At 54.0% G+C, this 23555-nt stretch overlaps 1 protein-coding gene across 2 annotated transcripts in view; it reads right to left on the reverse strand.

Annotated features, from left to right (window-relative positions):
* Positions 1-1432: 1432 nt before the first annotated feature.
* The window catches only part of FAM241B (family with sequence similarity 241 member B), a 245704-nt gene continuing 223581 nt past the window's right edge, over positions 1433-23555 (reverse strand). Inside the window, exon 7 of one of the 2 annotated variants that reach the window (XR_009005691.1) lies at positions 1433-1503. The gene's annotated coding sequence lies outside the window, so the exon portion shown is untranslated. The remainder of the gene's footprint in view (positions 1504-23555) is intronic. The other variant, XR_009005692.1, reaches the window with a different exon arrangement.

Consider the following 23555-nt stretch of genomic DNA (forward strand, 5'->3'; position numbering starts at 1 on the left):
CAAGCAAGAACTGCAACTGACCAAGAGTTACGAGGACAACAGACACGGTGGTTTGAAACGCGGGCTGCCCCACAAACCCCGATGCACACGGTTGCTCTGCCCAGGCCCCGTCAACACACCCTCACCTTCATCTCATCTCATTAATCCTGGCATTCTTTCCCCAAAAGCTATCCCAGATCCCAGGGCTCAATCTCTGGGGCCCCAAGGGAGGGAGGGAGCTTCCCAGGGCTCCTGGACACCCTTTTAATTAACCCAGATGACCCTCTTCTGCCTGAGGCCAGCTGAATCCCGTCACGGTCTCACCAGCTCCCGTGGCACCTGAACTGTGACCCCCAACTGTGACTCAGCCCACTCACTCTCCAGTGAATGCGGCCCCTCCATTTCCTACGTGTTCAGCATCTCTTGGCCTCTCGTCCCTGGCTTGGGAACCCTGAGTGGGGGCTCCTCAGCCCCTGTGTCCAGTGGAGTGTCCTGCCACAGTGGGCATCCAGGGCCACACTCTGAGCTGGCAGCGGCCTGGAGCAGGGCAAACCCTCGGCGGTTCCTTGGGAGTGGTACCTTGCCCCACACCCTGTTCCAGCTTCCTCCCTCAGCCCCAAAGGGGTGCAACCCATTCCCATTACTCATGGCAACGGTGAAACTTGCCCATCTGTCATTCTCGTAGCTTAATAACGATGGTGGGTAACTTAGAAAACCATGACTTGTCAATTTTACTAACTGCAGACAATGCAGTTAAACCTCTGTGCTTGGGACTCAGGCCACAGCTGGGACTGAATAAGCAGATGTGGTAAGGAGCGGGCCACACAGCACAGGGGAAGAGCACTGGAACTCGTCCTCGGTAGGGAGCTGCCCATACAGGGTAGGAAACGGCCAAGGCAGACTTGGAATCCACATTGGACTGGTTAGCTTGATCACACCACATCACCCAGCAACCTTAAGCTTGTTGTGTGTGTGTGTGTGTGTGTGTGTGTGTAGCCTAGATACCAGACAGTGAACACACAGCCCCCTAAGCCACCTAGCTGGGGCAGGCAAGGATTTGCAATTACACGGTAATTCATTCATTCGGGTAACAAGCGCTTCTGAACGGACTATGTGTCAGGTGCAAGAGGCACAGTGGGGGGCTTCTCTTGTCTTCAACTCTACGTAACACCTCACAAGTTGCCACACCCATTATCTTGCCTGATTTCACAGCCTGGTATGCACAGTACCTGGCCCATAGAAGAGTGGATGAATAAATGAAAGCTTGAATAAGCAAATGAATGATGGATGGGGGATGGGGCCAATCAATTGGTACATGGAGGGTGAACATCAAGGACACTGTCATTTCCAGCTTCCAAATGAAAAGTGACGCTCTGAACAGGGTGTGGCATGGCCACTGAGAGGGCCTCTGGTGTGTGTCCCCATCCTTGTCACCCCTTCGCAGGGCTCCTTACCTGGCGGGCAGTGACACCCTGGAGACGTCTTCGGGGTCTCCCGGCGCCTCCGTGAGTGGAGCTTCCATTTCTGCACAAGGAGACAGAGAAGAGCAGTCACTGGGAGTTGTAAACGCCAAGTTCTGGAAAGCGGCTGGGGGCTGGGGGCTGGGGGGGTGGGAGGGAGAGGGGGCGGGGGAGAGGGGCTGCCTGGGGGCTGGCAGGGGGACTGGTCCTGGATCAAAGACTGGCCACCGGGCATCTGGATAATAAGAAGCAGACGGAGAGGTCCCATCTTGGTAACCTCGGGGTCTGATGTCTTCGGAGAGCTCTGAAGGAAATTAACTCGAGCACAGGACCCTATAAAGCAGTGTGGCCTTCCTGCAGCTCACGGGCACAACGACCTGCTCTTCTTGGCTCTCTGCTAATTGTTTCCTGTCTAGCTCTGGGCACCTATGGATCCCGGGGGCAGGGACAGTGACCTCTTTTCTTCTGGTGTCGCTCACAGAGCCAGGTACAGGCAGACCCTCTGTCCCTCCATCAGAACCCTTTCTCACCCGCTTGCCTATCCTTGGGCCAATCTGGAAGGTCCCAAAGATGCGGCAACAAGAAGACTGAGACGCCTGCCCTCAAGGAGCTGCCACTTCCGTGGAGATGAACCGATGACAGGTACACACCTGCCAGTCCTGACAGCTGGAAAGGGCAGGGCGCTGAGCGCCTCGGTCCTCACCACCACCGAGGGAGGGGATTGCGGGGTTGGGGGGGGGGAGACAGAGGTTAACAGGTGTGCCTCTGGGGCCAGACCGCCTGGGCTCCTAGCAGGTCTTGGCCCCTAAGCTGATAACAGTCCTGACCTTACTACTGAGAGGATCAAAGAAGTTGGTGCATGGAAAGAAAGGTGCCCAGGAGGCATCAATAAATGTTAGCTATTATTACACTCATTTTATAGGTGAGGGACCTGGGCACAGAGAAGAGACTAACCTGGCCGAGGTCACAGGGGAGGAAGGCTGAGATTTGGACCCCCTCTCTCTGAAGCTAGTGCTGCAGTTAGAAGCTGGTAGTCCCAGAGCCAAATTGGCCTTTAGATGTATTTTTATTTGGTTCTCCCAGTGATTTTTCTTTTCATTGAATTTGTCCCCAGTGTTTTGAAGAGGCTGATTTCACATGAAAGTCTGTGTTTCTAACTTCTCTTGAAAAACTGGAAGATCTGGGCCCATGGGGCCTGTACTGTGTGGCTGGCTGTGACTGACTGTCCTATGAACTGTGGTCCCCACCCCGACCTGTTGACCGGTTAGGAGGCCGGCTGGCTCCCCGCAAGCATTTCCCCAGCACATGCCTTCTCACTACTGTGTAGTTCCGCCACTCAGGGTGAGAGGTAAAGGAAGTCACGTGGAAGATGTCATAGGACTTGGTGTCACCTCTGGTTTGGCGGTGGAGAGGGAAGGTCAGGAAAGCTTCCTGAGGATTCAAGTCAAACTAATGTCTGCTGAGCCACCACTGTGTACTGGCGCTAAGCTGGGTGCCCTTACTGGGAATCACAGCTATTTTTCATAATCAAACTCTAAGGTAGGTTAAATAGTGACCTCATTTCTTGCTGAAGGAAAGTGAGGCTCAGAGAGGCTGAGTGACTTGCCCAAGGTCACACAACCAGTATGTGGTGGATGCGGGATGAGAACTCCGGCCTTTTTTTTTTTTTTTTTTTTCAGGCCTTTTGATATAAAGTCTACTCCATCCTGCTGGAGAAGGGTGTGTACAAACTCCCCTGGAAGAGGGAGCTCAGCCATTGTGTGTGTGTGCCTGTGTGTGTGTGCCTGTGTGTGTGTGTGTGTGTGTGTGTGTGTGTGTGTATTGGGGGAGGGGCAGATCGATCGACAGTGTTGAGGGGAGGGCAGAAGGGGGCTGGAGGTCAAAACACACAGGAGGAGGAGAAAGGGAGGAATGTCCCAAAGGGGAGACCCTCACTCAGAAAGGGAGGCTGGCACACAAATACTAGGTGGATGACTATTGAGGTGGGCACAGAGTGGCCACCGGGCAAACCAAGGACATCCCAGGACAAGGTCTGGTGGAAGGCCCTGTGATGCCCAGCTCTGAGCCTAGCTCACTAGTACCACTTTCCAAGGAAGGGACTGTACATACCTGCTTCCACATCCCTTCCCACCAACAACGTGTGGGCTCTTCAAGGGGCTTATTTGCCAGTGGAGGAGACAGACAATGAATAGAGAAACAAATGAATATATAACCCAGGCAGCAATAAGCACTATAGAGTAAAATAAAGCAGGGTAAGGGAAAGGAGAGTGATGGAAGGTGGTATTTTAAATTCAGGGGTCAGGGATGTTCTCTCTGTGCAGGGGACGTTTGAGCAGAGAGCTGGCTTCTGCCAGCTCTGCCAATGAGTCGTAGAGAGATGTGGAGGAAGCGTGTTCCAGGCAGAAGGAACAGCAGAAGTGAAGGTTCAGAGACAGGACTGTGTACTGAGTGTCTGAGGAGGAGGATAGGGGACAGTGTGGCAAGAGGGACTCGGGTGAGGAAGGAAGGATGGGAACGTGGTGGGAGGGCAGATCTTTTGGGCGCTGGCAGAGACTTTGAATTTAGCAGCACACAGATTCCTGACATGTCCATGGCTTATTGACAGCCATAAAAATCTAGAGCTAGTACGGGTGCTGTGGTGAGCGATCCGGGTCTCCCAGTCAGAAGAGGGTCAGGACTCACCCTTAGCGCCAGGTATGTTGGCTGCTGATGGCTGAGCTCCTCTCTAGGAACCACTCTCACCTTAAGGAGTTGCCTTGACCGGGGTCATGTCCACTCCCCCGGCAACCCGCATCCAGTTACTCATAGATACCGTCTGGTCCCTAGGCCTCGATTCAGGACGAGCTGCAGAGCCCCACGGGACCAGTTGAGGCCTCTGTCGTGACCGCATCACGGCTCAACCCTCTACCCACCCTGTCTCCCTCACCCTCTCCAGTGTTGATCCCGATAAGCCTCTTGCTCACAAACCTCCGCCTCAGGCAAACCTGGAGTGACTTTCACATTCCCCGAGCCTTCACGTGACCCTCACCGTCGCCCTGTGCAATAGGCAGGCCACAAATCAGCCCCATTTTATAATAAAGGAAACTGAGACTCAGAGAGGGAAGGGGAATTGCCTTGAACAGGTAAGCCACAGAGAGCTTAAATTCCAGGTCTTCCACCTTCAAGTTCAATATTTTTGTTCAATTCATCCCATATACATGGAGCTCCTACTAATTGAGAGACTGCAAAATGGAGAACAAGACACCATCCCCATCGGCAAAGGGGCTTGTGCCTCCCGTGGGAGAAGCACATTGAGAAGTGTCCAGCTGACTGCAGACTTTGAATGCTGAGTGGGTGATGGGGGCCTATGTGCACAGGTAAGGGTCCAGACCGAAGGAGCCAACTAAGGGTTTGAAGCAGAGGAGGCACGTGGTCAAATTTGGCTGGTATAAGGGGCCTCCAGCAGCATGCTGAGAATAGACAAGGACAGTGAGAAGGCTGGAGGCTTAGGCTCCTCTCTGAAGGCTGTCAGTCACCCATCCAACCAAGAGACGCTGGTGGTCCAGGCTACGGCCTGGCAGCATGACGGAGAGCGGCGGGCGACGGGAAGGGGTATGCAGGAGGAAGAATGGACAGAGCATGGGATGGACTTGGTGAGGGGGTAGGGTCCGGGCTCTGCCGTGGGTGGCCGAGATGCCCCCGTGGAGACAGGACAGGGGCGAGGGCAGGCTTGTGGAAGGTGATGACTTTGGTTGAGGACAAGCTGAGTTAGTGGAAGGGTCCAGGTGGGAGGGGCACATGCGGCTCCAGCACTCAGGAGAGAGGCCTGGGTGAGAAAGGCAGATCCGGGAATCAGGAGCATCCATCAGGAGGGGCAGGAGACATGTGAGAGGGCAAAGCCACCAGGGACACAGAGGTGGGAAACTGGCTACCTTCAGGGTGTGGGTGTGTTCTCTTGGCCCGCCCAGTGGTTATCTTTGAAAAGCATTACATCGGAACATCATCGCAGCCCTTTGAGAGTCTGGGCCTCAGCCCCACCCACTGACCCTCGTCTGCAGCTCATTCCTTCTAATACTCAACCCCAGGGATCCTTCCAGCCCCCGGTCCTTCAATCCACGGGCCCTTTCACCTTTCCACTGTTCCTCGCCTGCCATGTTTCACTTCCCTCCTCCTCAGCTCAAATTCTGTGGTCAGTGACTATAATCACTCCCCAGGCTCCACCCTCGGCTGCCTTGATGCCCTTCCCCTTCAGCACATGCTCTCGGCCAAGCCACAAACCTGGTAGATGCAACGTTTCCACCCACCCCACTCCGGCACCAAGCAGCAGATGAAGCTGGGGAAAGCGCCCAGCCTTGCTGACTGGCCTCACTTCATTCATGATCATTATCTCAGAGGAAAGCCCAGCAAGCATACCCCAGTCCCTCCATCTCACTGTCCTAGTAGTTCTCACACCTTCTCTCTCCCCAACCCCAATGTCACTGTCACCTGATGACCCTGAGAAAACAGAAGCAACAGAAGAGCCCTTCCAGAGGCTCCCGCCCCGAGGCACACCCGCCCATCTGCATCTGTGCTCCCAGGTTAGGCCAACCCTCCACCAGCACGCAGGCAAGTCCCCCCTCCCGCCCTTATCCTGGGTCACTTACACCAGGGGTGAGCAAAGGTTTTCTGTGAAGGGCCAGCTAGTAAATATTTTAGGCTGTGTGAGCCACATGATCTCTGTCACAACCATTCAGCTCTACTGTCGTAGGCGAAAAGCAGAATAAGCACGGCTGTGTGCCCATAAAAACCTACTTACAAAAACAGCCTTCCAGTGGGATTTAGTGGTCGTTTGCCCACCCCCGATGCAATCTCTATGCAAACATGCTGTTCTTCCTCCCATCATAAAAAAGAAATGAAAAATCCTCATAGACCCTGTTTAGCTCTTTTCCTAGAAAAACTCCCTGAAGGAGGGTGTCTCGCCTGCTCTCCCCTGGACCACTCCCACCAGGCTCTTACCCTCCCTCCACCTGGCTTGCTCTCCGTGAGGCCCCCCCCACGCCCCGTCCCCAGTGCCGTTCTGCAATATACTTGCTAGCCTTCCTCCTTGTTTTATTTTCTCCTTCAGATTTTGTTGTTGTTGTTGGCTTATTTATCTTGCTTATTGTCTCCATCCCTAGAAAGCAAGTTCCACAAGGACATGAATATTTTGATCTGTTTCATTCATTGCTATATCCTCAGTGCCTACAACATGGCCTGGCACATGGTAGGTGCTCAATAAATATTTGTTGCTTAGGAGATTTCATGTAGGTCTAGATTTCTGATCTCTCTTGTAAATGGGAAGATCCGGCAACACTGGCCTGTGGTAACAATTGGGTGGTGCTGAGTGACGGCTGTCCCTTTTAGGTGGGCATGTGCTGTCCAGCTAACCAGAGTACCACCCCACCCCCGGCCAGTCTCACCGACTTAGGTCACCAGCCTGGCCCCCTTAGGCATCAGAGTTTGAGACCCTTGGTTTGAAATCCCCAGGCTGAGGCTCAGGGGCAGGTGTAAAACTTTTTGAGGCCCTGGGATGGACCCCCAGCGGCCCTGGACAGAAAAGCCTTCCTGCTTCACCCCTGCTGCAAGCCAGGGCCTCCTGGAATGCCCCACACAGCCAGAGCTGAAATACCACCAGCCTGATCATTGCAGCTATTAAAATGCCTGTATCAGTATCAAAGGGAAAATGCCAAGTGGCCACTCACTCTCCCCAGAGAATGCAGCTCTGGCCTGGCCTGGGGTTTAGGGCCCACTCCCTCCCCACGCTCAGCCATAGGCCCCTTAAAGGGCTCAGGCTCAACCTGGGCCCCTGTAATATGTGGGTGGGTCCAAGTTGTGGTGTGAGGAGGGAGCCCATAGCAGAGGCCAGGTGAGCTCCTCACTCCACAGCCATGACCTTGAGCCTGGCACCTGCCCTCTCGGAGAATCTGCAAAATGGGGATATTACCCACCTGCCAACCTCTTAAGTGTTGCCGTGGAAAGTGCCCTGGAAACCATGAAGCACTTACCAGGTGGAATTATTAAATAGGAGTTAATATTAATAATAATATTCAGTAGCTACACATATAGAGCAGTAGATACCAGGCACTGGGCTAAGTGCTTTAGCATTTAACAGTTAATTTTTGATATTAGTGTATGACTCCTATTAGAACCCACCTGCCCTTGGAGGCTGTGGTGGGACTCTATTTTGGGTTAGCACAGCTGGCCCCCAAATCCCGATGAAGCATCACTCCATGGGGAGCTCGGCAGTATGGATACGTGCTTGAGCTACCTTTGGGAGTGCCAAGACCTTGGGGTCTAGTCCCAGCATTCCCACTAACTGTGTATTAAGAGAGAGATGTAACCCCTCGGGGCCTTGGTTTCCTCATCCATAAAATAGGAATACTATTAGTTATCCACTGGACCATACCGGACAGCTGGAGGGATAAAATGAGATCAGAAAACAAAAAGAGGGGTCCAGATGTGAAGAAGGGCGAGCACCTGCTGTGCCAGCCTGTTTTCCTGAGCGGCCAGATGAAGGCCACTTCTCTCTTGAGCTGGTGCCAGGCTTGCCTCCTTCCACCTGCCACAGTGGGGCTGGCCCGGCCTCATGCACTGCTGCCGACATGTGGTGGCGGCCCTCCCCCTCCTGGGAAACTCAGACCCCCTCTTCCCACAAAGGAGAGGCTGATGGAGGGTCCTGTCTGCAGCCCTGCCTTTTGACCACAAGAACTAGAAGTTGAAGGAAGGAGTTGCCCGTGGAAATGACCACGCTGGGCAAAGCTCTGGCCCCTGTGCCAGCATCTGATTACGATGCTGGCACAGAGCGGGTGCTCCATCCCAGCTGCTGGAGCTTTCTCATTACCCTGTGCCATAGCTGCTACTGCGCTGGTGCCCCATCGGAGACTGAGCTGGCCCTTTGAGGGCAGGGCCTGGTCTGGTGTCTCTGAGCCACCCTTGAACCAAATTACTTACTTTTAGGCCTGTCCCCCGCTAGGATCTATCCCTGTGGTCCCAGGTGGGCTTTGGCCTGGGCTTGGGCAGAATTCAGATCGATGGAGATGAGGGTGGGGGAGGGCAATCCAGGGAGAAAAGCAAAGGCACGGAGGCAGGGCCAGGGCTGCACAGTGCTGGCTCTGTGGGTCGAATCCCAGGGACTGCAGGAGAGGGGCAGACGGGTTTTGTTAAGGGGACAGGCCTGCGTGTGGCTGCGTGCCCCGGAGTGCGGGCAGCCGAGCCGAGTGAAATCGAAGCGGAGGAAATGGAGACACTCAACCCACCCCCACCAAAACTGGACTTGCCCCGTCTGCTCCGGGAGCCTGTGTGCTGGGAGCCGGACGGGGTGCCGTGGGGGGACCTGAGGAACTATCTTCTCCCTCCCTCCCCCGTTCTCTTTGTGCAACGGACTTGGTATCTGATCATAGACTCCCAGGGCCATGAAGCAGGGGCTGGAGGATCCTCCAGATGCCACGAGCTGCCTCTGCCACCCTGCTTCACCAGAACCACGGAGAGATATTGCCCCAGGCTCTGCAGATCAGAAAATCAGGGAAGGAGGCACCTGCCCCTGTGTGAACTTTCCAGCCTTCATATGAGAAAGTTCTTCCAGCTAAACTAAGTCTCTGCTGCTGCCAGGGAGAAAGGAGCTGGGCCCTGGACTGTGCAGACGTGGGTGGGAGCCGGGTTAGCATGGGGCCTAGGACCTCCGGTTTCAGGGGCTCGGAGGTCATCCATGGACCCAGGGCAGGATGAAGCAGGGTCCCCTGCAGTGGAGTGGGGAGGGGCTGGGGACAAGAGTGCTGGGACGGAAATCAGAGCCTCTCCCCCACTTCCTTCCCTTCCACAAATGGGTATCAAGCACCTACATCAGCAGAGCCATGCAAAGTGCCGGGGACCCACATGTGAGAGGAGCAGACGTGGAGGCTGTCCTCATGGAGCTTACTCTCTAGGGAGGGGCACATAAGAGTCTCCAAACCACACACATCAACGTGAAGCAGCCACTGTCATCAGAGCTCTGGCCAGCAGGGGCGAGGTGCTGAGAGCCAGTCCTGGGGCACCGACTAGGTTGGTTCATCGTGGGGAAATGACAGCTGATCTGACATCTGAGGATGAGCAGCAACTGACCAGGGGAGGGGCCCAGGTACAGGGGAAACGGGCTAAGAGCTGATATAATACTGTGCTTCTTGTGAACCAGGCAGGAGTCTTGCACATATTAACTCACTCAGCACTCACAGCAGCCCATTCATGAACGCGGAAACTGAGACAGAGACAGGTGAATTAACTTGCACACAGCCAAGAAGGGCAGAGGCAGGATTTGAGCCTGGCTCTGAGCCCATGACCCTCTCTGTATGCCTGTGCCTGTGCAGGTGGGGGTGAGGGGAGATGGGCTCTTTTCGGGAGGTTGCAACATCTGTTACTGGAGAGACAGGCACTGCTCAAAGCACTTGTTTTAACTTTTTTTAATCCTAAAAACAACACTCATAATAAGATGGAGATACTCTTATCATCATCACCCCATTTTATAGAGATACAGCCCAAAGCACAAAGGGGTTAAACAACTTGCCCAGTGTCACACAGCCAGTAATTAGCAGAGCTGGACTTGAACCCGGCAATCTGGCTCCAGAGTCTGTGCTCTTAGCCATGACCGTGTACAGTCATTTGGCTAGACTTCAAAAGTGAGCAGAGGAGAGCCATGAGGCTAGAGAGGGTGGCAAGGGCCCCATCCTGCAGGCCTCATGGACCATATTAAGAAGCAATAGGGGCTTCCCCAGTGGCGCAGTGGTTGAGAATCTGCCTGCCAATGCAGGGGACACGGGTTCAATCCCTGGTCCGGGAAGATCCCACATGCCGCGGAGCAACTAAGCTTGTGTGCCACAACTACTGAGCCTGCGCTCTAGAGCCCGTGAGCCACAACTACTGAGCCCGCGTGCCACAACTACTGAAGCCCGCGCGCCTAGAGCCCGTGCTCCACAATGAGAGAAGCCACTGCAATGAGAAGCCCGCGCACCGCAACGAAGAGTAGCCCCCGCTCGCTGCAACTAGAGGAAGCCCGCGTGCAGCAATGAAGACCCAACCCAGCCAAAAAAATAAATAAATAAATAAAATAAATTAAACAACAACAAAAAAAGAAGCAATAGGAAGTCTCTGTAATCAGGGAAGTGTGGTGATCATATTTAGAGTTTTTGAAAGATTACCCTGGCTGCCATGTGGATGATGAAGAGGGCAGGGCAGGGTGAATGGGGGCAAATGAGTTAGGAGGCTCCTGCCGTGGCCTGGGGGAGCCAAGGGTAGCTCAGGTAGGGAGGTGCAGGCAGTGAGACAAAGAAGAAGACAGGTTTGTGGGAGGCCGAGAAGGTGCAGTCGGTAGGGCATGGAATCAGTGCAGTTGGACGCCAGTGCTGGGCATGCCGAGGCTCTGGGGGGGCCAGACTTCCTGCTCAGCTTGGAGACATTGAACGTGAGGTGCTGTCAAGACATGCTGGAGCAGTGGGATGACAGGTGTAGAATGGGTCTGGAGCTCTGACGAGATGAAGAACACACACAACATTACAGCCAGAGCTGTCTAATCATAGAACAGCCAGCTGCATAAGGTAGTGATCTCCCCGTCACTGAGGGAGTGTAAGCCTGAGAATCAGGGATGTTGTCGGGGATTCCTTTTAGTACATAACTCCTTTCTTTCTAACATTCTGAGTTCGTGGAGTGGGGAGACGCTAGAGGTGGCAGGACTACCCTCCCCTCCCATGTCACCGAGTCTCCCCCTACCCCTGGGAAACCTCAGTGCCAGCTCACAGGGAAGTCACTAAGGTTGTTCCTGGAAAAGCCCCAGCTCATGCCCCTTTCTGCATCCCTGTCCCCAGAGGTCACCCTTCCTGTCCTGCCTTACAGGCCACCTTGTCAGAGCATGACCTGATGCAGAAAACCTCCAAGTGATGGCTTAAGAGGCACCTTCATGGGGCATCTGCAGCATAAGAGGTGACTGCAGGTGTACAGTCCCTTGGATGGCAGAATCCCAGGCCCTGTGACAGCCTTTGGGGGGAAGATGTGTCCTCTGGGGGCAGCAGGGCCTCCCCTGCTGAACTTAAAGAACAGGTAGGGGACTCCTCTGGCAGCCCAGTGGTCAAGACTCTGTGCTCCCCTTGCAGGGGGCACGGGTTCCACCCCTGGTTGGGGAACTGGGATCCTGCATGCCACGTGAAAAGAACAGGTAGGAATGAGCCTCCTGGCAGGGGGCGGGTGTGGGAGTAGGTAGACCAGGCGAGCTGCCCACAGCAGGAAATGCCTGAGCCAAGGAAAGACGGAGACTTTGCTTTTGACGGCAGGCATGGAGGAGGCCTGGGAGGCTGGGGACGGGTGAGAGGAGAGAAAAGGGGGCTGAGGAGGCCCAGACCGTGTGGACTCCAGCCATGCGGGATTTCGGGAAAACCCACAATAGACTCCAGGAGGGGAGACAGGGGCCCAGTGTCCCCTGGAAAGGCTGTGCCCGGCCTCTCAGGCAGGCAGTTCCGCCCCTTTGTGCTCGGCTTGCCCTCCCTCTTTGAAGGCTCAGAGGAGTCCCCACTGCCAGCGCACCCATTCCCGCCCTTTGGGCCACAGAGAGTTTTCTGCAGGGAGGCCCACACCCAGGGCAGGAGGCCTGCAGAGGAGCAGGGAGTGTCCGCGTGCCGCTGCTGCTGGGGCCTGCCCGCCACGCAGCTGGGACCCCAGCCTGCCCCAGCCCTCCCAGCCCTTCCCCACACCCGGGCCTCAGTTTCCCTTGGAGGAAACTGCTGACTTCCTTTCTTTACGGAGGACTCAACAAGACTGCTTCTGAATATGAATGTTTCAGACGTTACATGAAATTCCTAAAAATCTTGAACGTTCTGGTATAATGTTATAAGTCATAATTCTAGTTATTACTTTAAAATGTATATCTCAGAAATAACTAAATTTCCTTGTCAATTGCATTATTATGAACTTTCATCATATCTTTAACCGTGGTCATTTTTAAGCCTTTTGTCATTTACAGACAGTTCTGGGTGTACTCTGATGCTTTTGCAAAAATGTTCCTATAAAAGGGTTTCATCGTAAGGAATTCATGGAAAAGACTCTGACAAGTACAGGTTTCTGGTAACTGACTATACTGCTGAACTGAATGAATAAGCATTTTCAGAACACTAATGGAAAACTGACGAATTCATAAAAGTGCTAACAAAAGATCAAGATGAAAAAAAAATTAATTACATGGGACTGAGTGAACTGATGAGGATGATTATAATTTTTGAGACTTTCTGTTTGAATAAAAAAAATAAAAAAAGACTGCTTGTGGGAGGGACAGAATCCAACCAAAAGAGGTGGGAGAAGCATTCCTAAGGCTTCTGCTGAAACCTCCTTTCTTCTGGAGGGCAAAGTTGATTTTATTTTTTGAAAAACCAAGACCAAAACCCAAACCCAACAATCCCGCTCCAAAAAAATAAATCCCACTGCTTCCGCTTTTTTAACCGTCCCATACTTTCAAACTGTGCAGTGTACGGTAGGACTTTTATTGACATCTCATCGTGACCCTCATTACTGCCACCATCAGCCCCTGAAGCGCTGCTCAGGACTCAGGCGAGGGGTCTGGGGTAAATTGCACAGGATGCTTCTGGCTCAGGGGAACAGATACAGTCTCTGTCTCTGTCTCAAGTACCATCAGCTGTGGAGTTTGTTAAACAACCTACTGCCAGACCCTACCCACGGGGATTCACATCAGGGTTTGGGGGAGGGGGTCAGCTTTGGTGTGTTTTAAAGTTCTGCCGGTGCCACTATGCAGCCAGCCCATCACCAGTCCAGGGACAGGCCTTTGAGGGTGTGCAGACATGAGAGAAGGAGGGGAGAGTCACTTAAAAAAGTTTAGTTACTATAGAACTTTTATCCCTATTTTGCTCCAAAAGGGGACACTCGGGCAGCTACAGAGGAAGACAGATAGACACACATTATATAGCAAAGCAGCAGGACAGAAGAGGGAGAAAGAAAAGCAAGGGCAGGGTGATGAAACAGAGCTGAGACTGGAGCTTATGCAAAACCTTCTGCCCGAAGGACTCTGCTCTGCCGTGGGGTGAACGCCAGATTTGGGGCTAAGCTTCCTAGAGGACAGTTCAATGTCCAAGAGACAAGACCCAACTCATCCCTCCTGGAAGCCTAAACATTCTGGAAGCCAAGGCTGGACAGGGACTTTCTAAGGGTCCTCATCACCAAGGCCTGCTGTATCAAAAGGCATTCTCAGCTCCATTCTTACAACAAAGATGGTAATGTGAGCTGATGCCAAGTCAGTTCGGTAAATGCCACCTCTGTGGGAGCTGAATCAGACTGAACTGAACAGGTCCCTAGCCCTGGCCTATGTGACCTGCCTCAGCTGACAGTGAAATATGGTACTTTATACAGATCGTATACACATGTGGCTCTGAATGCCAGCTTTGGGGCCAGACTGCCTGGATTCAAGACCTGGCTCTGCTACTTACTAGCTGTGTGACCTTAGGAAAGTTATGCACCTTCTCTGGGCCTCCGCGTTCTCTTCCATAAGAAGGGAAGAGTAAAAATATAACAACTTCATAGGATTATTGTGAGAATTAACCGAATTAATAGATGTAAAGCTCTTTGGATAGTGCTTAATAAATATTAGCTAATATAAATATTAGCTATTAATAAAAGTTGTAGACATGATACAGCCTCATTTTATCTCCACCAGTGATGAGGGACGTGGTAATGGTTACAGTTGCTATTAACTGAATCTTGTACCAACTCTGTGAGGAGGATGTTATCCCCATTTTTCAGATCAGGACACCGAGACTCAGGTCACACAACTATTTAGCAGCAGAGGTGCTGTGGGCTTGCCCACTTCACTGTTTTGCCCCAACCAAAACCATGCCAGGCAGCCTGGGCAGGTGAAGACAAAGCTCCTGACCCTTGGGAGTAGGGGATGGGAGGGGATAGATGCTCCTAGCTGCTCTGTACAGCTAGGGACACACCACACTGAGCTATCCCCACTCTCAGCCAGGACCAGGGGTTGCAGCTCTGACTGAAGAGGAGTTAATCATTTCACCCTCTACTGATGGCTGCGAAACACCCAGCTCCAGGGCACACCCCCTGAGCAAATGCTGAGCAGACAGCTGGGTCTGGGTTGTGGGCAGTGGGCGGAGGACAGCTGACTGAGACGGCTTCACTGGCCTCCAGCAGTAGGACCTTAAATCAGCAACTAATTGCTGAGGGCTGCCTACTTTGTGCAAAGCCCCAGGCAAGACTCAGTCAAGGGCTCAGAGACCAGTGACCTCCTATCCCTGCCACTGGGTTGTATGGGGTCAAATGGAGAGACAAGACCTTTAAAGGCAATGGAGAGGAGGGCACGCTGCACAATGTGTTTGAAATTGAGCCATGGTTGGCAGATAGATTTTATCTTGTGCATTGACTCTAACAGATTGGGAGTGGCAGCCTGGAGAGCTGTGTCGAGAAAGATTCTGAGGCCTAGGTAGACTCATGGGGCATGTGCTGAGTGATTAGTAATGCCTGCCGTGGTTCTCGGGTAAGAAAAGTCAGCATGTGCCCTGTCTCTTTTCCTTCTCTGAGCTAGATGCTTGGCATGGCCAGGCAGTTCTGCAGGAAGTCGGAGCAGGGAGAGGGCCCATTTTGGGTCAGTGTGGTTTGGGAAGACTTTCCAGAGGGCACTGGGGCAAGTCTGGAATGATTAGGAATAAGGGAAAAAGGCATCTTTCTGTGGGTGTCAAATTGTGAAACTGTGCATAAGGCAGATGGCATACTGTTTCAGATGCTTTGACTTTCTCCCACCATCTTCTTACAAGGGCTGGCTACTTACTGAGGTCCTCAGTCTGGTTTGGAGCTACTTGCTAGTTGTAAGGCCTTTGGAGAAGCAATAAAACTTTAACAGCTCTCCCTAGTTTTATCAATAGTAAATATTGCTCTGTATTTTAAAAAAATAATTAGAATCAGGAAATAGCTCTTTATCTTGAACCTCAACTCTTGCTAGTTGGGTAGCAGTTTCCTGGAACAGTGTTGAAAAGGATTCTGAAGCTGTATGTAAGCTCAATGTGAAAGTGTGCGGCAATCAATTAATAATGTCTGATGAGGGCCAAGAAGTGGAGAGTGGAGTGTACACTTGCCTTGTCTTGGCCACCACTTGGTCAGACAATTACTACTGTCCAGAAAGGAGAAGGTGTGGTTGGAGGAGAGGTGACTGATGGAGACAAGGGTTCTACCTCCAGCTCCTCTGATACCTGGTGTGCAGCTTTGGACCTGTTTTCCCATCAGTAGAGTGAGGGGACTGGACTCAAGGGTCTCTGAGGATCTTCCCTCTATTAATTCCTCATAAGACTAGTCATTTACTCACAGCGTGGAAAGAGGAGTAGTATTAGGATTGACTCAGTGGAGCGCTGGCTGCATCTGAGGGCACCTGGAACTAAGGTCTGTCCATTAACTGAGGTCCAGGCATTTGTGATGTACACAGGACGCTCTACACAGGCCCACACCCCAGCATTCACACACTCTCCCTTTAAGAGCCTGCTCCTGTCCTCAATCCTAGAGGACCCCATCCAGAGCCCCAATCTCTCAGCCACTGCTCTGATCTCTCCTCCAAATGCTCCTGGAAAGAGCGCCATAAGGGGCTCCTGTACACACTCTATAAATGTAAAACATTCCCGTTACAATGGTTGCTATTATTATTTTTAGGGATGTGGGAGTCTGCCTGGGGTTCCCTCAACATTTTAGCTTGGAAGTTTCAACCACTTCCTCGCCCAGGGGTTTCCTGGGGTGGAAAATGCCCTCAACACCCAAAGAACTGGATCACAGATAGTGAGATGGAGGTACAGTGACATCAGTTTTCTCAGCTATAAAATGGGGTAATGAGAGTATCAATCCTTAGGGAAGTCGTGAGGAGCGAAAGAGATAATACACGCAGCACTGGGCCATTGTACACACCCTATAAATGCAGGACACTCCTATTAGAGCTGCTGTTACTCTTGCTGTTGGGGATGGGAAGTCTGCCTGGCATCCCTCAGCGTTCACCCTGAAGGAGGCTGCTGACACCCCTTGCTCCCCCTTGGCCTGCAAAATGGATTTGGCAAGTTTAAATTCCACCCTCTTCTCTATCACCGCACACCGTCTGCCCAGCCCTAGGTGACATCTGATTTCCTCCATTTGGGCCATTCCAGTTTCTTTTTTTACAGCAAGCAAATCAAGTAACAGGCAGCTGGAGCGCTCATTAAGGGTCCCAGACCGGGAGAGAGGCGCTGATGGGGGAAGAGCTGGAGCTGAGGCCTGGAAGCCACACTCCCAGCTCCCCTGAGCTGGCTCCTGCCCCCATGCTCCTCTCCTGGCCCTGACCCACCCCTCCCAGTGGCTCAGCCACTCAGATCTGGGCCTCTGCTCACAACAGCCCCGGCTCACCTCATTCCAGCCTCTTCTCCCTACTGGGTACCCTCAGCCTGGCCTGCCAGCTCCCTCTTCCTCCTGTCTCACAGTCACAGCCTCTGCCCCCAGCATGCTGCTTTCCCCACTGGGATGAGTGGTGTGCATGTGCTCCCGGATTCCTGCCTCCAGGGCGTTGCCCAGGCTGTGTGCCTCCCCAGGATCGCTCTGCCCGATGCCCTGCCTCCATCCTTCAGGGAGTGGCCCGCGCTCACCTGCTCCAGGATGGACTGCCTGCCCCGGGTCCCTGGGAGCTCTCCAGACCTTTACAGAGAAGGAATCTGAGGTGCAGGTGCAGGGCATAGCTTTACCTAAGGCCACACGGCTGGCAAAGCCCAGCTGGAATCCTGGCACATGGGGTGCCTTTGTGCCCCTCGCAGGCACGAACCCTCTGCATGTCCATTTCACAGAGTCATTCTGCAACAAAACCATTCCCCCTCTCTCCTCTGCCAGGCCTTGTCACCCGGGGGTTTCCACTGGTCCCAGTTCTCACTTCTCTCCTCACCCTTCCTCACCTTTGCCCTTTGCTCTGACCTGGGAGAACAGACCTAGGAAAGGAAAGGGTGGAGGAAGGGCCTCCAGTTGCTCCTGAACACCTTTGATGGCCCAGAAGCTGCCTGCTCCTAGCACGGCGTCATCCCGTGGACCTTTCTGTGGTGACGTGCATGTTCTATGGCTGTGCTGTCTATCTGGTGGCCACTAGCTACAGGTACCTATTGAGCACTTCTTTGAAAGATGGCTAATGTGACCAAGGAACTACATTTTAGATTTTATTTAATTTAAATATAATGAATGACATGTGACTAATGGTTACCGTATTGGACAGGGCAGACCTTAGAGTGTCCCTTCCGGAGCCACTGGACTGCAGGCCCCATCCAGGGGAGGCCTCCTGGGGTTATCGCCATACAGACTAGACCACCCGCCCCCTCTACCCACAGGACCGCTCCCTCCCTCTGGTCCCAACGCCCTCTGCTACTGGTCTCAGGTCCCACCACTGCGGCTGCCATTTCCATTCATTCCCCTGTCCCGCTAGCGCCCCTGACCAGGTCACAGTCCCCTCTGGCTGCCCTAGCCTCTTGTTTGGCCTCCCTGCTCTGCCCTGCTCTTCCACTCATTCTAGGTACGTCGCTGCCTTCCTCAAGACCCTTCCACGGCTCTCCAGTGCTCTTACAAAGAATGAACCGTCTCTAAGGCCCCTCTTGAACTAGGCTGCCTGTCTCTCTCCAGCCATATCTTCCACCGCTCAGTTCCCCAAGGCAAACCCCTCCCTCTGGCTTTCGGCTTCCAGAAGTTGTTCCCTTTGCCCCGTACTCATCCCCACTTGCCTATTCACCCTTTAAGTCTTCACTTGAAAATCACTTTCCCAGGAAGCCCCTGCCATCGGGTAGCTGCATGGTAATCCATTCCCCAGATCTCCTCTGCTTCCATTATCGTAGCTTTTTTCACACGACGTGGTCACTGCCCATTCTCTTCTCTGTGTCCTATTTGCCTGTAAGTTCCAAAGGGCAGAAGTGTGCCCCCACAACGCCTGACCCACAGCTGGCTCTCAGGTTCAATTGCCAAATGAATGGATGAGGATGAACGAAGGAAGGTGGCGGGCAGAGTGGGGAGGGCACTGGAGGCAGGGTCACTGGAAGCTTAGGTTCCAGTCCTGGATCTTGCCACATGACTCTGGGTAACCTACTGCCCTTCTCTGGGCCTTAGTTTCCCCATCTGTAAAATGGGGGTCTAGAAGTCAGTAGGAATTTGGAGAGGAGGACTCAGCCTGGCAGATAATAACACTGTCAGCCCCAAGGCCCTGAGAGTATGATGCTTGGCCTGGCTAAGTCTTAAGCAGAGGAAGCCAAGATCTGGGAAAGGGCTGGGGCATGCCCTGGCCAGCAGGAGGGGCCAGGAAGGGGAGAGGATGCAGAGAGGAACTGAGCGGAACATTCAGGGTCAGATGTTTGTCCCTCAGCAGCCAGGGCCCCAGGAATCCCTGGGGCAGCCCTCACTGTCCTGACACCCTCCCCACCACCCAGCAGTCCCATGTGCACTGTCAACCAGCCGGCAAAGGCCGCCTGCCGGGACTGCTGAGTCCAGAGGCGTCCCTCGGAGTCCCAGGGGACCATGGGTGGCGTGACAGAGCCCTCCAGCTTCTCTGAGGCCCGGTGGGGCATGGGAATGAGCTGAAAGTAGCCGTCATGGGTGCACCTCTGGCATCAGTAAACTTGCCCTGTGACCACCCTGTCTGCTCTGGCCCTCTGACCTCGCTCTCCGTGATCACCCTGGAGAGCTACTTTGGCAAGGAGCAGCCTTTGCCTGGTAGAGGCACCCAAGAAGAGCCCGGCTGTGGGGAACGGGTGCACCATCGGCACCCACTGCAGTTAGAGCTGGGCTCTGATGCTTGCTGTCATCACCACCGTTTTGATGGTAGAGTGGAACTCAGAGGGGTTAGGGTATTCACCTCAAGTTGCACAGCTTTAGTAACAGAGTGGGGATAAAAACCAGGCCTGCTGGGCTCCACCTCCTGCTCGTCACTGTTCCATACCACCTCCTACTAAGTAAGAGGTCCCCTCCCAGTTCGTCCCCTCGGAATCCTTCCATGGCCAGCCTGTTCCAAGAGTTCTTCCCAGACTGCTGTGGCCTGTACCTGTGGGTCCTCCCCTTCATCTGGGCCCTGGATCCCTGTGCTGTCCAGATTCTCAGAAGTCACCAGGCCTCACGGTCTCCTGGCCCAGCCTTTACTCTGGTGGCACTAATGAGACTGTATGTCCCTACTTCCTGGGGTCTTTTCATGAACTCCCGAGATTGCCCTGGCTAAGAGACACTAGTGGCTTCTAATACACTTGGGTTCAAGGACATTTTGGAAATGGGAGAAAGCTCAGCATCCTTTTCCCAGAAAGACACACCGACACAAGATGTTGGGGACCATTCCAGGGAACCAGGGACAAGAAACCCAGCTTCAGAACAAGAGGGTAAGGGCTTATTCATGCCCAAGGACAGCAGAACCAGAACGACCAACACCTGGGCCCTAGCGTTCTGGGCAGGGACCAGGACACCACCCCTTGCAAGGACTGCCCCCCTGTCCCCCTCAGCCCCTTGGATAACTCACTCGCTCTCTCTTCCCAAAGGAACATGGCAATAAAAGGCAGCACTGATCGCCGAGGGATAGATGGGGAGGGCCGCGGGGGCCCAGCAAGCCTCGGCCCCGGCCATCGGGCTCAAGTCCCACCGCGTGGGCGCTGGGCGGCTCTCACAACACCCTGGCGGGGTGCCGGGAGGGAGAAGTGGCGCCTGGCCGCCTTTGCGCGCCTCCGCGCCTTGCCTTTCCTCCACCTGCCCCGCGCGCTCAGGGCGACCCCGGCGCGGAACGCCGGGAGACGCCTGCCAGAGGCTGGAGCTGAGGGGTCCCGCGCTAGCCGCCCGGGTCTTCCTGGCACCCTGCAGGACGGCGTCCATCCCTGCCCCCACCCCTCCCGCAGAGAACTGGTGCGAGGTCGGGGCGCACGGCGCGGCGGAAAGAGCAAGAGCCCACGGGCACTGGCTGGTTCAGAGTTTGGAGGCTGCGCGAGGGGGCGCCGCGGGGAGGGATAAAAGGCAGCAACAAAGAGCACAGACCTCATCCAGCAGTTGGTTGACTTGTCCCAAAATAGCCGGCTCCATTTGCTGCTCCCCACGGTCTGCTTCCAGGCGCTGCACCCGGGCCTGCAGCTCGGCTGTCCGAAAGTGGGCGAGCAGGCTGAGCGCCAGCGAGCAGAAGGCCAGCGCCAGTAGCCCGCACGACCCCGGGCTCGGCAGCCGCGCGCAGCGCTCCGCCGGCGCCACCGCCAGCGCCACCGTCCCGGGCGCGTCCAGCTCCCCAGGGCCGCGGGCACCGGCGGCTGTCGCTTTGCGGGAGCGCTCTGCTACCATCCCCTCGCGTATTGAGAACCAATAAATAAATAAATAGAATAAATAAAGGCGAGAGCCGCTGTCCAACGGCGCGATCCAAGCTGCGGGGCAGGGGGAAAGGGCTTGTGTCGCTGGAAAATGTCCCTATCCTTGGCTCCCGGCAAAGAGGATGGAAAAAATAGCAGCTGGAGGGGGAAAGCCGAAAAACACAACCAGCAGTAATTGGGGTACACCCAGGTGAGAAAAAAAAAGTTACTTCGAAGAACGTTCCAAGTCCAGGAAAGTTAGGGGAATCTGGCCGGCTCTCCTTTCCGCCCCGTCTTTCCCTTCAAGTATCTGCAGAGTCCTGGAGTTGGTTCTGCGCCGTCCGTCCTTGTTGGTGTCTCCCGTCTCCCGGGCGAGCCAGTTTCAGTCCCGGGGCGAAGGGGTGCACGTGGAGGGCCCCACGGGCAGAGGTGGGTCGTGGCCGCTGCCGAGGAGCGCTGGGGCCGATTCCGGCGCCTCTGTAACTTGACACACTAGCTGCGGCTGCACGGATCGGATGAGCAATCCGTGCTACTTCCCAAACTAATCTCTCCCGCCCCGCTCCCTTCTCCTCCTCCCCGCTCCTCCTCCACCTCCTGCAGGGCCGACGGCTTGGATTTGTTTATTTATGCAAACTCGCCCGGGGTGGGGGGCGTGGTCTGCAGCGCCCGCTGCCCCCACCCACCGGCCCTGGGAGCCCCTCTCCCGCGCTCCCTGTCCCCTTTGAAGCGACACTTGGGGTTATTTATAGGCAGGAAGGAGGTGTGGAGTGGAGCTGGGGCTTCACTTCTCTCCCTTTCTCCGAATTCACACTGAGGGCCCTCTTTGCTTTCCTCATAAGTCATGGGTCCAGGCATCACTCTGCTTTCTAACAAGTTGGCAAAGCCAGCTTTTGGGATCCTCCAAGGAGCCCGTTTGAGTTACTGTCAGGCGTCTAGATGGATCTTTATCTCCCGAGCAGGACTATCTGAATCCCTTCAGCTGCCACTGGGCACCCCTGTCCTGTCTCATCCTCTCTCTTCCTACCCAAACCAGCTCCACCTTGGTCTCCGTACCTCCCACGTCCTACAGCTGCCCCAGCGCCTTGGGTGGGGCTCATTTCTCCAACCGCAGTTTTACTCCAGTGTGAAAAGTCAGCCCTCCAGCGGGGTAGCAGAACTGGTGCCCTTGACTCTCTTTTAGGACCAAGACATAAGGTACAGGTGAATAAAAACTGAGCAGAGCGTTATTACAGGGTATCCAGTGGGCCAGTCAGTCCTGCTGCCTGCCAGTCCTCACCCCTCCTCTTCTTGTCTGCCATCGATCTGAGACCTGTTCCAGCCCTCCACTGTCAGACCAGCCTGCCCCAAACATCACAGCCATTAAAGGTGAGCAATTCTCTCCTCTGCTCCCTCCTGCTGTTATTTCCTATGTTCCAGTAGAGAACGCTGTCTGAAGGGCATTTTGTAGTTTCCTCTCTTCTCTTGTCACCTCTCCCATTTTAAGTAACATTTGTATCCCACGAGACTTTATCTCCTTGCACCTCTTGACATTCCTGCGAATGAGGTGATGGGACAGAGTTTATGGAGAAAGCCTACTTCCCAGGAACAGTGGGGGTGGGGGGTGGGGGTGCGTAGGGCATAAAAGGCTGGTCCCTGAAATGTAAAACTGAGGTGGGTAGGGTGACAGGAGTGTTTCTGTGATTCCATTTTATAATAACAGGGTTGCCAATTTCACGTTTTATATATTGACCTGATCAGGCTTAATATATAATCCAGTATCACAGCACACCTCAGAGTGTGGCATATTTAATAGAGTAACATAGCAACATAGTATTTATATCATAAATAATAAGTGTTATAACATTGCCTGCCAGATCAGTTAGCCACTAGGGAGGACTACAGGGATAGAAAGTGATGCTGCGGAAAGGATTGGTGGCCAGGAGCTCTGGGTCAGTTCCAGCTCTAGCATTTCCTTGATGTGGGACATTGGGTAAGTGTGCCTGTTTCCTTACCCTGTGATGGATATCTCAATTGACCTGTGGAGAGTAATCCCTGAGAGAACACAGTGGTGTTGATGACCACCAGGGGGCGCCAGAGAATTTCTGCACTGAGAGGTACAAGCCCGGGGCTCCAGGGACTTTGATTTGGCTCCACCTCCACATCCCCCAACCCACCCCACCCCCCGGCAAGGGTAGCGGGAATGGAGGAATTAAACTAGGAGGGTAGTTTCATTCCTTCCTTGTTCCACAAGCTGATCTTTTCCCTTTTAAGACTTTGGGACCCTCAGGAATGCCAAGGCAGTGAAACCTAAAAGGTTTGGGGCTACAGCATCCTCTGTGATTGGGAGCTGAAGAGGGAGGGTGCAGCAGTACTAGCCTGACCCTTGCATCAGAAGTGACATGTCTGGTGGCTTCCCTGGTGGCGCAGTGGTTAAGAGTCCACCTGCCAATGCAGGGGACACGGGTTCGAGCCCTGGTCCGGGAAGATCCCACATGCCGCGGAGCAACTAAGCCCGTGCGCCACAACTACTGAGCCTGCGCTCTAGAGCCTGTGAGCCACAACTACTGAGCCTGCGTGCCACAACTACTGAAGCCCATGTGCCTAGAGCCCGTGCTCCACAACAAGAGGGGCCACCGCAATGAGAAGCCCACGCACCACAAGAAGAGTAGTCCCCACTCGCCGCAACTAGAGAAAACCCACGCTCAGCAACGAAGACCTAACGCAGCCAAAAATAAATAAATAAAATAAATTTATAAAAAAAAAAAAAAAGAAAGAAATGACATGCCTGAACCCTGAGGCATCCAGGGGGCTCTGGGGTCACAGAAACTCAGGAATT

The sequence above is a fragment of the Balaenoptera acutorostrata genome, chromosome 16 (assembly GCF_949987535.1).
Source record: "Balaenoptera acutorostrata chromosome 16, mBalAcu1.1, whole genome shotgun sequence".
NCBI lineage: Eukaryota > Metazoa > Chordata > Mammalia > Artiodactyla > Balaenopteridae > Balaenoptera > Balaenoptera acutorostrata.